Genomic DNA, 11,578 nt, shown 5'->3' on the forward strand with positions numbered 1-11,578 from the left:
CCCAAAGTGGCATATACTGCTTCGATTTCAGGCCGTGCGGTGTGAATGAGTTTCAGCGCGTCCGCGTAGAGGGTGAGGGCACCATCGATACTTGTACGGGAGAGGTCGTTGGTGCCAAAATGAAGAATGAGTCCACTCACACATGGAGGCACGAAGTCCAGGAGGTTTGTTAGGTCGTTTATTTTAGCACCGGGTTCTGAAATGAAGACTGGATAATATCGGCTTGATGCATTGAAGTAGTTGTAGAGATGTTTCGTCTGGAAAACACCAATTAGAGCCCATGTTGGCGCGTTGAGTGGAAATTTCCAGAGATTGTTTCTGGAAGCGTTAGTGGCGGCCATTAAAGGACGTAGGATGTGAAAGCATTTAACGTACTGGGCCGCCTAAATAATTATACAGCGAAGTGTACGCTTCATTTCAAGAAACATTTTGTTGGACTAGACGTTTCGACCAGAAGCTGGCCTTCATCAGGAGTGCGAATGCAAACGATCCGGGTAGGTTCTATAGGCGAAGACTGGAAGAAGAAACAGGTGACGGAGAGGTGCACACTGGTATTGTAGTGGTGGGTGGTGTAAAAAGAAGGTGCAGTCGGGGAGTGAAAAAAAAGTGCAGTTGGGGGGTTATACGAGCGTTTATTCCAACCATATCTTTTTTGCCGGTCAAAAAAAAAGGCCATCTTATCGAAGAGGACTAGACAAGTTAGAATGAACAGATTAGTTTTTCATTGATATAAATTCCTGACGCCGCGCAAAAGCTGCGGACTGCTGTTTTGTTTTCTTTATTTATACTCTTTATGCCTTGCTCTGTAACAGAGAGATGGATGGATAGATGGAATATAATAGCGTGCCCTTTTAAACAGTGTGGTAGCAGTTGCAATCGTGCTCGTTTTTTCCCCTTATATCTTAAATATTGTTTTAGATCGGTTATTTCCCTTACAAAAATGTCTATGATCACTTTATGCGATGTCTTTAGACATTATGATCATAGAAGCTATCGACCATCAAAAGAAAGTCTTCAGAACACGTATGATCTATGTATGACCTCCCTTCCGACAATTGGCCACCGTGATTGAATAGAATGTATTTACATAGATCGTATTTATACCTCCTATGATTAGCCTATTGATAGCGTATATGGACACTGTAACGACTGTGTTCCGATAATTGGCCACCGTTATTTTAAAGAATCGTGTTCATACAAAGTATTAATGTCTTGTGTTATGCTAACTATATTTCAAGTGTCCAATAATAATGTGTATTTTACTCACTGTTCACATGCGTGTAATATTTCGTGAAAAGTGAGAGTAGTGAAAGAAACAGATGCAAATTCATACCTTCATTTATTGCACAAACCCTTGACACACTTGGTTTCCGATGGCAACGACATTGTGTGTTTGATGTAGCGGCCATATCAAATTTGTCATGGTGTCACCTAGAAAAGAAATATACATGCTCAAAATTTCTCTGCCAATTTCACACGCTTTGTGCTAGCATCAGACACATCTCTCTTCACTCAGATGCCTCTTTTTCCTCAAAATATGCTAACAGGTTTCCAACCACTTTCTGTACAAACTATACTGCAAAACACCCTCAGGAGATAGAGACTATTGCTGTGTTTAGTTGTATTCCTTTTGATCCTCTATATCATTCGACATTAGTTTATCACAATAGGGGCACGGGAAACAAAGGAGTGAAATTTACATGCCAGTATGCTTGGTCATCAGATAAACTCTCTCCTCTGCCATTTGCTACATCAAACAAATACACATGCTGAACAAAACTTGAAGTTGGGCTAGATGGTGCATGGTAACTTGACTGAAGATAAAGCGCACGGGAAGACACACAAGAGAAGAAGACACAGGACACGCGCTAACTCACATCTGGTTTATTTGCAGCAATAACAGCAAATATATGCTGAAAAGGGGTCATGCGCAGTACATAACAATCACATAAAGACAGAGAAAAAATATAAGGAATATTACAAAACATGATCAAGGAATATCACAAAACCCGATCAAGAACACTGATTTCTGCCTTCCAGAGCCGCACCGACGTATCGCTGACACAACTATCTCCCCTTTTCCCGATATGGAATGCCTCCAAAAGCTCACGCGCTGTCTTATCACGGCGTCTGCCCAGAATCTTAATGTCAGCCAGTCGCGGCTCGCACGCAGTGCAGTTCACGCAATGCGCTGCCAAATTTGTCCCTCCACTCCTTAAAGCCCGCACAATGATCCTCTGCTCGATCATTAATACAGCGCCCGGTCTGGCCAATGTAGGCCTTCCCACTGGTCAGCAGGATCTCATATACGACCCCCATGCAGCAGTCGACAAACTGCTTATAATGTTTTTTCTCACAACCGCTCGATTTTCCAACACGCGAAATGCGTGAGCAAAGCTCCGCCATCTTCTTTGGAGCGGAGAACACCACCGGCACGCCATGCCTGTTCGCCACTTTCTTCACGTGGTGCGCAACCTTATGCATATACGGTACCACAACAGGTTTGGCCGTATTTCTCACCGGAGCAGTTTTCTTCCCAAACATGGCTCGCTTGGTTTTGGGAAGAAAACTGCTCCGGTGAGAAATACGGCCAAACCTGTTGTGGGACCGTATATGCATAAGGTTGCGCACCACGTGAAGAAAGTGGCGAACAGACATGGCATGCCGGTGGTGTTCTCCGCTCCGAAGAAGATGGCGGAGCTTTGCTCACGCATTTCGCGTGTTGGAAAACCGAGCGGTTGTGAGAAAAAACATTCTAAGCGGTTTGTCGACTGCTGCATGGGGGTCGTATATGAGAACTCGCTGACCTGTGGGAAGGCCTACATTGGCCAGACCGGGCGCTGTATTAATGTTCGAGCAGGGGATCATTTGCGGGCTTTAAGGAGTGGAGGGACAAATTTGGCAACGCATTGCGCGAACTGCACTGCGTGCGAGCCGCGACTGGCTGACATTAAGATTCTGGGCAGAGGCTGTGATAAGACAGCGCGTGAGCTTTTGGAGGCATTCCATATCGGGAAAAGGGGAGATAGGTGTGTCAGCGATACGTCGGTGCGGCTCTGGAAGGCAGGGATCAGTTTTCTTGATCGGGTTTTGTGATATTCCTTGATCATGTTTTGTAATATTCCTTATATTTTTTCTCTGTCTTTATGTGATTGTTATGTACTGTGCATTGTTATGTACTGTGCAAATAAACCAGATGTGAGTTAGCGCGTGTCCTCTGTCTTCTTCTCTTGTGTGTGTCTTCCCGTGCGCTTTATCTTCAGTCAAGTTACACATGTTGAGCGGCAACATATAAGTACGTATACATACATTTTGGTGCATGCTACCAGCAAGTGATGCCACTATGCCTGTTTGCTCCCATTTTTCCTGAGTGATGCCTATGTTAGCCATAGCAGATAACACACACACCTAAGTAATTACTGAAGGAGACCAGCTACACCAAGCACCTAGGTGAATACAAGAGCAATAATAGGGAATGAAGTATATTATAGTTACCCTACAATATGCAGTCACACATACTTTTTGCTACATATGCAGGTAACAAGTCTCAATAGTGTATTCCCAGACAGTAAGAAAATAAGAAGGTGCCACTCATGCCCATCTTTTCCTTTCAAGAGCTTGTCACCAAGGTAAAATCTTTATCACATATGAAAGCAAAATTTAGAATACCTTTCTTTTATAAGAAGTCCACATGGATGCTGAAGAAACTATGCTGCTATGTCCCACTGCTACTTGTCCCGGAAGTCAGGTTGCCTTGTTACTTGTCGGCACAGACCATGGCAACAGGGTGTCTCCAGATATGGTCGAATGAAGCAACAAGAGGACTGCATATACATATGAGAACACAAGTCAGAACAGCAGGAAGGAAGATTTTTTGAATAATAAAGGAAAAGTCAAATGCACAAGTAAAAGAAACATAGGAGGAGTATTTCATATGGCTGCTGAGTGACAGTATGAAAAGCCCAGAATTGGAAACTCAATGCTCCACTGAGGAAAATTACATAATCATTAAATACATAAATACATAATAATCTAGGTAATCTCGGGAATTGTGGGAAGTCTTATGTAGGCACTATCTTTTGGAGATACGTGGAAAGACAAGTCAGATGGGATGGTAAAAAATGACTGGTTTGGTTTATGTGGTTTAACATCGCAAAGCAACCCAGGCTATGAGAGATGCTGTAGGGGAGGACTTCAGAGCGTTCGACGAGCTGGGGCTCTTTAACGTGCACTGACATCGCACAGGACATGAATGCCTTTTTGCTTCAATTTTGGGCTTACTGCTGAACTGGTCGTACTCAAAATAGGTTGGCGCTACTTTTATTTAAATTTAGACAAGGTCCTTTTGAGGATACAAGACTTGCATGTGTCCAAGACACATTCAGGGAGACATGCTAGCCCTGTACAAAGGCTTAAAACGTGGAGAGCTTGTCTCATTAAAACCCACCCGGCCCCGCATTATCACCTTTTAGTACCTAGTATTGCCTGCTTTGGCTCGTCAATAGTAGGCTACCGACAATAGGAGCTAAATTATTTCATCCTTAAAAAATCATGCAGCTTACTGCTGGAATATGCAGTCACACATACTTTTTGCTACATATGCAGTTAACAAGTCGTAATAGTGTATTCCCGAGAGTAAGAAATTAAGAAAGTGCCATTCATGTCCATCCTTTCCTTCAAGAGCTTGTCACCAAGGTAAAATCTTGATCACATATGAAAGTCAAATTTAGGAGAAATACCTGCTTTTATAAGGAATCCACATGGATGCTGAAGAAACCACGCCGCTACGGCCCACTGCTACTTGTCCCGGAAGTCAGGTTGCGTCGTTTTTACTTGTCGGCACAGACCACGGCAACAGGGAGTCTCCAGATATGGCTCAATGAAGCATCAAGAGGACTGCATATGCATACGAGAACACTAGTCAGAACAGCAGGAAGAAAGTTATTTTGAATAATAAAAAAGGAAAAGTCAAATGCACAAGTAACAGAAACAAGGAATACTTCATATGTTGCTAAGTAACAGCATAAAAACAGCACAGAATTAGAAATACAATGCTCCACAGAGGCAAACTACAGTAAAATGCTTGTGCACAAAATTCTCTTCTAGAGTGGAAGATTCAGTGATATATGCAAGGGGTTACGTGTATCTATTGTGCATGCATACGGTACTATAGGAATACATTACTGTCTGGGAAGTCAACCTCCACACCACCAGGTATCAAACTATTTCAGAAGTTCCTGAAAGATTTCTATGGAATAACAGGAAGATCTTTCACTATCAAACACAGTTGCAAACAACACTAAAATCTAATGAGCCCATGTATGGTTCTCTTAAAAATGTGCGGACGAAAGAAATGTAGTTGCTGCTCCTTTTATTTATTTACTTGTAACTAACACTGCATCATTTCCAGCTATAGCATGCGCGAACACAATGCAAACAAACAATAGAGGTGAGCAAGCTTATCTAAAGATTTAGAATGACTTTTTGTAATAAAATGAACAGAAATCATTTACCTAGCCATGTACAGGAGACAATGCATGTACTAAAGCAGAGCTGCACAGATTTAAGAGCCTTAAAAGCTCTAGCAAAACACCCTTCTTGTCACTGTTGCCTTTTCACAAACACTACAGGCTGGCCGAGAGCTAGTTTTGATACAATTCCTCTAATTATCGCATTCTAACTGATCACTTTTTCAAATACATTGATAAACACAGGTACACATGGCTGAGCTTTCAAAACATCATCTGTTGGACAAAACCCTCATTATACTCTTGGATAGGTCTGATAATAAAGATCAGCATAGCGAACAGCCATTCGGCGCTTCCATGCGCTATGCAAGCTTAATAGCCTTATCATATCTTACAGAACACTGTTGTAATTTTCAACACCTGAGAACCAAATTCCATGGGGGTTTAAAAGGACATCTTTGAGCAAAGTTCACTGTAGGATATTGTCCCCAAAAAACCCAATCACAACAATCTATAAACACATGTTCGACAGCCTCCGACTTTCTGCATAAAATACAGTTCACACCCCATGGCAGAAAGATCTCTCTCTGCCATCTATGTTTATCCAGGCAGAACCCAAACATGCAATTTAAAGAAGATTTTTAGCAGGCTGTAAAGGCATTCGTTTTACATGTTAGGATGCATTATTATTTGATAAACACAAAAGGGCCGCCACACTGATACTTCCCTTCGTCTTGCAGCCCACCCCTTCTGTAACAAGCCGCCTCATGTTTGCAGAACTCAAAAACACACAAAACAATTAAACAAAAAATGTTCTCCAACAGATAAATATCAACATATTACTTTTGTTATTGCTAGTAACTATTTGGCTCTAGGGTTAACGATGCATTTATTTAGGTTGTGAATAAAATGAGTTCGGAAGTTAATTGCAAATCTTGGTGACTAGCAAGAAAGTAAATATTTGTGTATATGTTGCTTTGAGCAAAGTAAATGTTCTCATTTAGTCACAGAAAAACAGAATACCACTTGAACGAACGTCACTTCGACGATGTATTCAGTTGTACGAACTTTATTAAATCCCCCCACTGAAGCTCTATTGAACACTATGCAAACACACTTCATTTTAACAAACTTCAGTTATTGCTCATTTCAGTTCAACGAACATTTTCTGCGGTGCTATCCTGTGTCTTCAAAGTCATACTGAGCACCTAAACAAGCACAGTCCGCACTCTTTGTAGCATATCTTTACGTTAGGAACCACTCTTCATTATCGCGTGAAGAAAAGTGGCCGTTATTTAGCTTTAAAGTGAATTGGCTGTCTAAACTAGCTTGTGACTAGATGAATCCATAGCTGTCTTTGCACGCTTAATTAGCTGTACTGTCATAGCCAGTCAAAGCCAGATCTTCAGCCCTACTAGGCCCTTTAGCTCCAAGAATTGCGAATGTGTGCATTTTGGTTAACCATGATCTGCTTGGAGAAAATGAGCCTTTTCTCCTCAGCAGGCCGTTGTGATAGGCAAGATTCTCAGGAGCTTGCACAGTAATAGAGTTCAAAACCACTGTAGTCCTTTCAGAAGTGCTGCAAAAGGTTACGCATTCTTCACTTGCAAATCAGCGCAATGACAAATAAATGGGCCCAGATAAGATTTGAACAACCTAAAAATCTGTGACAGATTTTCTCTTCTTGGGCTCCAAGATTACCTCGGAAGGAGACTGCAGCCATGAAATTAGGAGACGCCTGCTTCTGGGAAAGAGAGCAATGGTTAGCCTTGACCGCCTAGTAAACAGCAGAGACATTAGTCTGCCAACTAAGATCCGTATAACTCGTGCTATGGTCTTTCCAGTTGTGATGTATGGATGCGAGAGTTGGACTGTGAAAAAGGCTGACCGCCGAAGAATTGACGCGTTTGAATTGTGGTGCTGGCGAAGACTCTTGAGAGTTCCTTGGACTGCCAGAAGATCAGATCAGTCGATATTATCGACCATAAACCCTGACTGCTCATTGGAGGGTCAAATTCTAAAGGTAAAGCTCAGCTACTTTGGTCATCTGATGAGAAGAGAGGAGTCGCTGGAGAAAGATCTGATGCTGGGAAAGGTTGAGGGTCGCCGGAGAAGGGGTAGGCAGCGAACGCAATGGTCAGATGGCATCCTCGAGGCACTGCAGATGAAGTTATGTGATGTTAGGAAGATATTGAGAGACCGGAAAGCGTGGCGTGACATTGTCCATAGGGTCATGAAGAGTCGGACACGACTGAACGACTGAATTGAATATTTCTTGAAGCTAATGGAAACAATCTTCCACGCATTTATTTCAGTCCAATAAACTTTCATTTCAACAAACTTTTTCCTAAGGTCCCTTGAACTTTGTTCAAGTGAAGCATCACCGTATGTGTACATATGCTGAGGCAGTCTAAATAAACAGTAACTGAATGTCAGCATGAACATGCACACATATGCACAGTGCAGTCAGGTATATTATGAAACTATGTCAATGAGCTATTAAAACACAGGTTTACTCAATTTTGCCTCAACTAGAAATAGTAGGTACTACTGCAATAAAACAGCTAAGTATATCTCTTGTTTTAAAGCTCTGAAGAGGCCACGAAAAATTTTCTTTAGTGCAGACTATGAGCAAGATTCACCAACACGTCAGTCGCGCTAAATACACAGCAAGAATCATATAACAATAGCGAGCTGGTTTCAAGCTTTGCTTTAATGAAGCCTGTTACACATCCACCCTTTATACTCTCAAAAGAAAACAATAAATGCAAGAAAGCATGAACCAGTAAAAATTTTACAGTTATAAAGCAAACACATGAATGCAAAAAACATCAGCATGTGATACCTACCATTTTAATGTCTCCTTTACAGGAAGGATGCTTTAGGGCAGGGCATCCATGGCTGATAGAATAAACTGCCTCAACAGATTCATGACGCTGTCTGCTTCATATTCAGGTAGTTCTCCCTCGATGGCAGATGAAATCTGCTGCAAAAGCAGTTTGACAATACAATTGCATCAGCTGGACTGCAAGCATTATTGCCAAACAAGCCGTAAACGCAGTAAAAGAAAGACTTCATTAAATCCATGCTTCGCAAATCCATAACATACCATTACTTTCCCTATACTACTAAAGAAAAGCTGTCTCAGAAAATGAATTCCTAGCAGCTCTAGGTCACATGCCATAAGTTACCAAAAAACTCGATCCTATCATCTGTTTCAATTCTGACCCTTGTCAGCAATGTCAAACATTAATAAACGAAGAACTTCCATAGTTGAAATTCACTTTTCAAAATATGCTGTTTCTCTGTGAAGCCTAAAGGTTCTTAGAAATTAAACAAAACAGAAGTCTAAGTTTGAAAGCTCTAACCACTTACTTCACAGCCAATTGTTAGTTTGACCCACATAACTTGCCACACCTCCGTAAAAAAAAAAGAAGAAAACCATTGGGACTTAAATATACAATACGTACTGACCTACTGAGGATACAAATATAACTATTACTGTGTTGGAGTCTGCGAATTGTTATGAATAAAACGATATATCAACCTCCCCCCTCCCCCCCCCCCCCCAATCTGTGCCTACTCGAAAGGAAAGCTTAAAATACAGTATAATTTTACGCGCAAAAGTCGTTGCTTATGGACTATTCCTATCAACCTCGAATTACCGGCTCTAGGTGCAAATAGCTCAGCAAAGAAACCCTATAAATAAAAAAGATAGGTAGCGAGCGATCGCACACATCTGATGGAAGATAAAAATAGCGTCTACATCGCTTTCACGCAGTACAAGGCCTCTCTCAATATTTGAAGCTGACAGTTATGGCTGCGAGGCAAAACGGTTGTTTACGTTTGAATAATTGGTAATGGTCAAATATTTAGGGGAATCCCCCAAGGTGGAGTAGTTTTGTTATAAGGGAGTAATTACTCATTGCATCCACCCAAGCGCAGCCATACGGCTACAAAGGAAAGCTATACAGCTTTCTCAGAAACTTCGTAGTTAAAGAAAAATTCGTCCTGATCCGGGAATCGAACCCGGCACCACCGCCTTTCCGGGGCAGTCGCTCTACCGACTGAGCTAACCAGGACGGTCAGCAGAACAGATGGTAGGGCGAGAGCGAATTGATCTATAACTCGAAGTGGGAATAGTGTTGGTCAAATATTTAGGGGAATCCCCCAAGCTGGAGTAGTTTTGTTATAAGGGAGTAATTACTCATTGCATCCACCCAAGCGCAGCCATACGGCTACAAAGGAAAGCTATACAGCTTTCTCAGAAACTTCGTAGTTAAAGAAAAATTCGTCCTGATCCGGGAATCGAACCCGGCACCACCGCCTTTCCGGGGCAGTCGCTCTACCGACTGAGCTAACCAGGACGGTCAGCAGAACAGATGGTAGGGCGAGAGCGCATTGATCTATAACTCGACGTGGGAATGGTGTTGGTCAAATATTTAGGGGAATCCCCCAAGGTGGAGTAGTTTTGTTATAAGGGAGTAATTACTCATTGCATCCACCCAAGCGCAGCCATACGGCTACAAAGGAAAGCTATACAGCTTTCTCAGAAACTTCGTAGTTAAAGAAAAATTCGTCCTGATCCGGGAATCGAACCCGGCACCACCGCCTTTCCGGGGCAGTCGCTCTACCGACTGAGCTAACCAGGACGGTCAGCAGAACAGATGGTAGGGCGAGAGCGAATTGATCTATAACTCGAAGTGGGAATGGTGTTGGTCAAATATTTAGGGGAATCCCCCAAGGTGGAGTAGTTTTGTTATAAGGGAGTAATTACTCATTGCATCCACCCAAGCGCAGCCATACGGCTACAAAGAAAAGCTATACAGCTTTCTTAGAAACTTCGTAGTTAAAGAAAAATTCGTCCTGATCCGGGAATCGAACCCGGCACCACCGCCTTTCCGGAGCAGTCGCTCTACCGACTGAGCTAACCAGGACGGTCAGCAGAACAGATGGTAGGGCGAGAGCGAATTGATCTATAACTCGACGTGGGAATGGTGTTGGTCAAATATTTAGGGGAATCCCCCAAGGTGGAGTAGTTTTGTTATAAGGGAGTAATTACTCATTGCATCCACCCAAGCGCAGCCATACGGCTACAAAGGAAAGCTATACAGCTTTCTCAGAAACTTCGTAGTTAAAGAAAAATTCGTCCTGATCCGGGAATCGAACCCGGCACCACCGCCTTTCCGGGGCAGTCGCTCTACCGACTGAGCTAACCAGGACGGTCAGCAGAACAGATGGTAGGGCGAGAGCGAATTGATCTATAACTCGAAGTGGGAATGGTGTTGGTCAAATATTTAGGGGAATCCCCCAAGGTGGAGTAGTTTTGTTATAAGGGAGTAATTACTCATTGCATCCACCCAAGCGCAGCCATACGGCTACAAAGGAAAGCTATACAGCTTTCTCAGAAACTTCGTAGTTAAAGAAAAATTCGTCCTGATCCGGGAATCGAACCCGGCACCACCGCCTTTCCGGGGCAGTCGCTCTACCGACTGAGCTAACCAGGACGGTCAGCAGAACAGATGGTAGGGCGAGAGCGAATTGATCTATAACTCGAAGTGGGAATGGTGTTGGTCAAATATTTAGGGGAATCCACCAAGGTGGAGTAGTTTTGTTATAAGGGAGTAATTACTCATTGCATCCACCCAAGCGCAGCCATACGGCTACAAAGGAAAGCTATACAGCTTTCTCAGAAACTTCGTAGTTAAAGAAAAATTCGTCCTGATCCGGGAATCGAACCCGGCACCACCGCCTTTCCGGGGCAGTCGCTCTACCGACTGAGCTAACCAGGACGGTCAGCAGAACAGATGGTAGGGCGAGAGCGAATTGATCTATAACTCGAAGTGGGAGTGGTGTTGGTCAAATATTTAGGGGAATCCCCCAAGGTGGAGTAGTTTTGTTATAAGGGAGTAATTACTCATTGCATCCACCCAAGCGCAGCCATACGGCTACAAAGGAAAGCTTTCCTAGTCTCGGCCAAGCCGTAGTCTCGGCGTCCGCTCACGCGTGTATCGTGGAGTTCGCTTCTTTTTTTTTTGTTTGTTTTTTTAGTCGCGCTGCCGCGCCAAGGTCGCCGCGCTGCTCAGACGAAAGGCGGGAAGCGTGGAATG

The 11,578-nt window shown here is 43.1% G+C and overlaps 1 long non-coding RNA gene across 1 annotated transcript; it reads right to left on the reverse strand.

Moving 5' to 3' along the window:
• Positions 1–1,110: 1,110 nt before the first annotated feature.
• LOC146199793 (uncharacterized) lies at positions 1,111–8,781 on the reverse strand. The gene is made up of 4 exons (XR_014705121.1): positions 8,318–8,781; positions 4,740–4,896; positions 3,670–3,824; positions 1,111–1,431 (listed from the first exon to the last, which is right to left on the reverse strand). It is a non-coding gene; the product is annotated as an uncharacterized LOC146199793 (long non-coding RNA).
• Positions 8,782–11,578: the final 2,797 nt, after the last annotated feature.

The sequence above is a fragment of the Amblyomma maculatum genome, chromosome 2 (genome assembly GCF_055883805.1).
Source record: "Amblyomma maculatum isolate TAMU_Amacu chromosome 2, ASM5588380v1, whole genome shotgun sequence".
NCBI lineage: Eukaryota > Metazoa > Arthropoda > Arachnida > Ixodida > Ixodidae > Amblyomma > Amblyomma maculatum.